The sequence below is a fragment of the Barbatula barbatula genome, assembly GCF_947034865.1.
Source record: "Barbatula barbatula genome assembly, chromosome: 8".
Taxonomy (NCBI): domain Eukaryota; kingdom Metazoa; phylum Chordata; class Actinopteri; order Cypriniformes; family Nemacheilidae; genus Barbatula; species Barbatula barbatula.
In genome coordinates, this window is record NC_136771.1 from 2,622,573 (window position 1) to 2,628,572 (window position 6,000).

Sequence of the window (6,000 nt, forward strand, 5' to 3'; positions counted from 1 at the left end):
TCTTTCAATTTTTGTTTACGTTGTTTCTGCTGAAACCCACTAAACTACTAATATATCGCTAGTTGCACAAGATAGCATCGGTTAGCTTTTACGATGCCAGAGCCGGCAGACTAATTTCAGTTTGTATAACACTGTGTGGGAAAATTAGGATTATGGGTGTTAAAAAGTAGAAATACAGTATATCAGCGATATGACAGATCCTCTTTATTTTGCTAAGCCTGAACAACTCGATAGTGTTATTCGAACAGAAATTAGCTTACAAGCTCACCAGCACCATTTTGTGCAGCTAGCCCATAGCGGTCATTGAATACAGAATACTACAATTTACTACAGTATACAACAGTATTTTTAGGTAGGTTGATTTCCATTTATATAAGTACATTTTTCTTACACATTTCTAATAAATATAAATTTTCTTTTACTAGAATTAAAAAGTATGTATATAATTACATTCCATACGGGTATATTCACCAAAGAAGAAAACGCAATGCTACGAAACAAACACCAATACAAAATTGATAGCATAGATATTTGGATAAATATCACAAAAAACATTCAATATTTGTCCAGCAGTATGCTTTTCACCTTTCGGTCAATGGGGGGCCAAATCTGTCATTTTATAAACAAGGTAGCATATCGTGTAGGTTTTTATAATATCAGTTCACAGTGTTGTAATGTAACGAAGTAAAAATCGTTTTTTTGGGTTGAATCTGTACTTTACTTGAGTCTTTTTTATTTCTGCAGACTTTTCCTGAACAAAATATAAACTTTTACTCCCATACATTTCTCCTAAGCATGTTCCTTACTACAAAATAAAAGCATTGAAACTGAAATAGAAACGTTGGCGATACGGTCACCATGACAATGCTGAACCAATCATTGGATAAAGCTCAATGTGCAAAAAGGGGACTTTTATAAAGTTATAAGTTATAAAGTAAAGATGTGGTTTCTGAACTTGTATTTTGATGGTTTAGCAATTTGGCAACATGTTGTTCCAGATAAAACTACTGAGCTTGAGACAGAGCTTTTGGAAAGCTAATGAAGCGCCATTTTTTATATTTATGCTAAAAAAAGTCACATTTTACGCGTGCTTCAACTTTAGTAGATTTAATATAGAAAGTACAATATTTATCCGTCACAAGACTTTTACTCGTCATATTCTAAACGGTTACTTCTACCAAAATACTTAAGTTTTGCTTTTAGCTACTTTGTACACCACTGTCAAAGGTACATGTACATTAGGCATTCAGAAGTTCACACGATAGCTTGTGCCGCTCCTTACAGATGGAACGAACAAACATCTCAGGTTCTCATGCCGCACCCCCGCCAGGCCCAAACAGGCCCTAGTGTGCACTCAGCAGGTCAGATGGTTTAATAGGGAATAACTAATCACAGCCAGATGGCTACACAGAGGCAAGAGCAGTCGAGTCCTCACCCGGCCGGGGAGGAGGAGTGACAGCGAGAGGTGTTTTAAGGTGAAACCTGCACTTTATAGCCGACTGCCGTGATTTATTTTTCACAGCTACCGAGGGCAGATGGGTAAAGAACTTTCTTACTGTTCGTTTGCTGGTGAGCTAGGCTTTCAGCGGCACATAAACAAATAAAAGTTGTTTATAACTTAAAAACATGTCTACAGTCTTCAAAAGGGTTGAATTTGCTTAATAAATCTTTGTGGATTTCAAAAATGCCATTAGAAAAGTTTCATCAATTATACCAAGCCTGAAGACGAGACGGTAGAACATTTCATTGCTCAGATGTTGCTCTCTTTCATAGGTCAGGAGAATTGATGGCGTTCTCACTTATGTTTTATTTAAGTAACTTAGTCTTAGATGTAATTGTTGAAAAACATGGAGAGTATGGGGTGGTAAAAGATCGCAGAGGTAAAGTCAAATAATCTGGATTTGTGTACATTTGATGAGAAATGTTTGAGTTCGTGTTGAGGTCTTCAATTTCGGAATTGACAAATCTGAGCTCAGTCTGAGACACTTATGAAACTCTAACTACAGAGACATTTGTGAGATTTCTGCCTCTTTTTCTCATTAAACATGTCTGAGACACAGATTAGAAAAAATAAGTTTATATGTCTAGGAGAAAAACTGAGATCTCATCTATGACGTTTGAACCCCAATGTTTAATAATGTGTTCTCATAATGAAATATAGTCATCATTAAGTTAGGGATTATCCACGGCTAGCCGTGCATTAAAGGATTTTAAAGCACGACGTGGAGGTTCAAGAACAGAAATCCTTTAATGCACGGCTAGCCGTGGATTATCCCGCTTAAACCATGGTGTTTTAACTCTGCATTATTCTTCAAGAAGAAAGTCATATGCAGTCAGGATGCCTTGAGAGTGAGTAAAACATTGGTAAATTTAGTTTTGCCTGTGAAATATCCCTTTAAAACAAACACGAAGAGCAAAAGGCTTCGTCCATATGCTGAAAACATTAGTGTGTTAAAGTCGAGGAGCTGAATCAGCAGTCTGGCTACAAACCAAAGCATGAGGTTAAGAAGCAGCTGTGGTTACCTTCGGCTCAGTGCAGATGAAACACATGTGTCCAAGTCAATGTGACATCATCCGTGGCACAGCACCACATGACACGCTTAATGTAAATGTTAGATGTAACTGCCCATTTGCAATCTATTTACAGTTTAGGGACAGTTGAAGGACACGGGCCATGTAAAAACATCCGAGGGTATACAGTATAAAGTTGTGTTAGTCAGAAGTTTCCCTACACACAAGAGTGATGGAGAAAATGGGATATATGGAGAGTGAGATGCATCACCAAAAAATCAGCATGATGATGTGACATAGTGAATTATGACGTTTCTGCAGTTAACCGACTTTCTTATGGGACTTCAGAAAAAAGATAAAACCAACCAGAAAAAAACATTAAAACCCAAAGAGAAATCTAGGCAACGTGTCTGTCTGTTTGATTTTACCGCAGTATCTAATGAGTAACAGATATTATAGGCTATGCAGGATAGATAAAAGGGAGAGGTTTCCTGTGTGCCACTGCAAAATTACAATGCTCATGTCTGTAAAAGTTTTGGAAAACCCCTCATATCTGCGGTCACGCTGGAAAAACTGCTAGAGATGAGAAAACTGGGAATGACAACATGAAACGGCGTTCGCAACTCATTTTACTTCCGCCTGCCATATTTGTGAATTAAACTTACAGTTTTATGTTGGTCTTTAAATCGAGGTGAATCTGGAGATCATTTATAAACACTACATGTAATAGTGATCCATTTTTAACTCACATGCTATAAATGCTTAATAAATCAATTTACTCATTATTTATTACTTCATTATTATCGTGATGTTGTCAGACTTGGACTTGCGGCTGTCAGACTGGACACTGTAGGGTGTTATGTTATTTCATTAGAATCCCCCTTTTTATCCATGTAGTCATAACTGCTTTATAATCCATTTGTAAATGAGTTATTAATCATTAATGATATTAATGCTTAATAAAGTGTACCTTAATGTTCAGTGTAATGTATTAATGCCTCACACACATTTAATTTAACTTCATATCCGGTGAAGATCCACATTATCATGAAGATTAAATCTGCAGTTATTTGCGCTTGTATTGAATTGTTTCATGCGCTCTCTTGTAAAATCCAAAACAGATCTTAAATGAAATTCAATCTAAATATTGAATCATCGCCGTCTCACCATCACATGGCTCGATTGCATGGAATACAGGACAGTTCAAATACTATTAGATAACTGCACGACACAGTGTAAATAAATGACTAAATACATTTTCCTCAAATGCTGTGCATATATCATCAAATGTCAAAGTCTGGAAATACGCCATTAAGCTCACACACAATCCTGTCTTATCAGTCCTCACTATAATGGTGTTCATAACAAAACCGGTATGGTAAAACATTCATCCTTTACATTAACTGTATGTCTTTAAATGTTATCTCAGGTGGAGGATACCACTAATTATTATGTGATTTTGGCAAGGTGTTTATGATCAGTCTTATTGCTGTAAACATATAAATGCTGCAGAGACCTTCTTTGGCTTTGGTATAGGCTAATTCATACAGTTAATGCTAATTATCGCACATTTGTGATTTCGTTGGGGGTTTTCGGCAGATTTATGTGTATTATTATTTAAATTTTTCCTATGGTATCTGATAGCAGTTGGACATATGTGGTGGTGCGTGGTGTCAGTCTTAAGAAGCGGATTGGATTATTAATATAAAGATCAGCATTTATGAGGTGCTTTGCATTGACTATTTATGGTTAAAAATAGGCGTGTACAGGGCGGGGTATGAGGATGATTCACATACGCACACTTGCAGGTGATCTGTGATTTATAAAGCGAATATTGCTTACAGGTGTGCGTACGCACGGCTTTATAAGTCTGAGGCTGCGTCCGAAATCGTCTACTTCCATACTAAATAGTAAGTGAAAATGAGTATGAGTCATGAATAGTATGTTCGAAAACTCAGTATGGCGGTAAGAATGCCCGGATAGTCTACTACTTCCGCCGAGACCCAGCCCTGTCTGGGGTTTGTTTTAAAAGCAATATTGTGTTTTGTAACAAAAGCATCCGCTCAGGAAACAAATTCAGGTGACTTAAAGACTTCTCCAACATACTACACGGTTCAAGACGTTGTACATTGGAGATACGTGAATGCTAATGTGCTGTTTTGGATTCATCATGTCATTTGACTTTCTACAGCAGAACAAAAGAAGATATTATGAAGGACGCTGGTAACCAAACAACATTGGACTCCGTTGACCTCAACTGCAGAGCCACCGCTCCCACCAGGCTTATCACACGCTGTGCGTAGGGCACCAAGTGCTGAGGGGGCACCAAAAATAGCCTAATCATTTTTTTATCTAATATTTTTTCATTAGGCTACAGAAAAATTATTAGACAGGCACATTTTAGCCATGTACAGTATATGTAAAATAAAAATGGCCGAACAATCCCATATCACCTCCCACAGCACCACCCGAATATGTACGGTCCGCGCCTCATGATAAAGATAAGAGCATCTGATACGTTCGTTTTTTTCGTTTCAAATTTATTGTATTATTAATATTTAGATTTGTAATATAAAATAGCTTAATAGATTTATCTTCATTGTTGTTTTTTGGTATGTCGCACCATAGGATATGCACGGTTTATTTGTCAACCGCCTCGGGTTCGAACAAGCCATGAAAATATGAGCTGGGTTTTAAAAACAAGCTCATAGGAAATGAAGCAAACATTTTATAAGTTATAATATTTTGTTGATCGTCGATTACTTTTGTCTACAGCATGCCATGACTCAATGGTACTCATGACTACAAAGTTGGAGATCGCATTGACGCCTCTTTTGTTCCGGACTAAAATCATTAAGAAACTCAAACACACTAAAGAAAACGAATACGTCCAATGCAAATCAGCTATAAAACTTTTAACAAACAATTTAAAACAAACAGCTAGCATCACCAAAATGGTCATTAAATACACAATTGTGAAACATTTTTTTGCATGAAATAAGCGAAGCTCAAACATTGACATTTGTCTTTGCACATTCCACTGTATGAGTCAGTAGAGCCTTTAGCAAAGCGTTTTACTGTTTAGCTTTTAACCTTTCATTAAACTCACCAGCAAAACATACAGTAGGAGAGTTTGTGTCCCCTCAACGTTTCCTCGATTTTCCGGCAGTAAAACCAAAGTTCATGAAAGAGTTGAACTCATGGATCAGTACGAGAGGCATTCATTTATTTTTGGCAGGTAATAAACATTACATCATACTTCAGAGAAATGTAACTCTTGCTGTCACATTTAAAATTCAGCGAGAGTCGTATCGCTGTAAAATGTATTGGTGGTTCAGCTCAAAATGATCCGTTAACAATGTTTTTCATATTGTGAATTTTTGGCCTGATGTGCTTTTGCTGGATGTTGTTTGGTGTCGTCAGTGCACACAGAATGTGATGACAAAGTGCTACATTTGGAGTTCATTGCTGACCACAAGGGCTTTAACT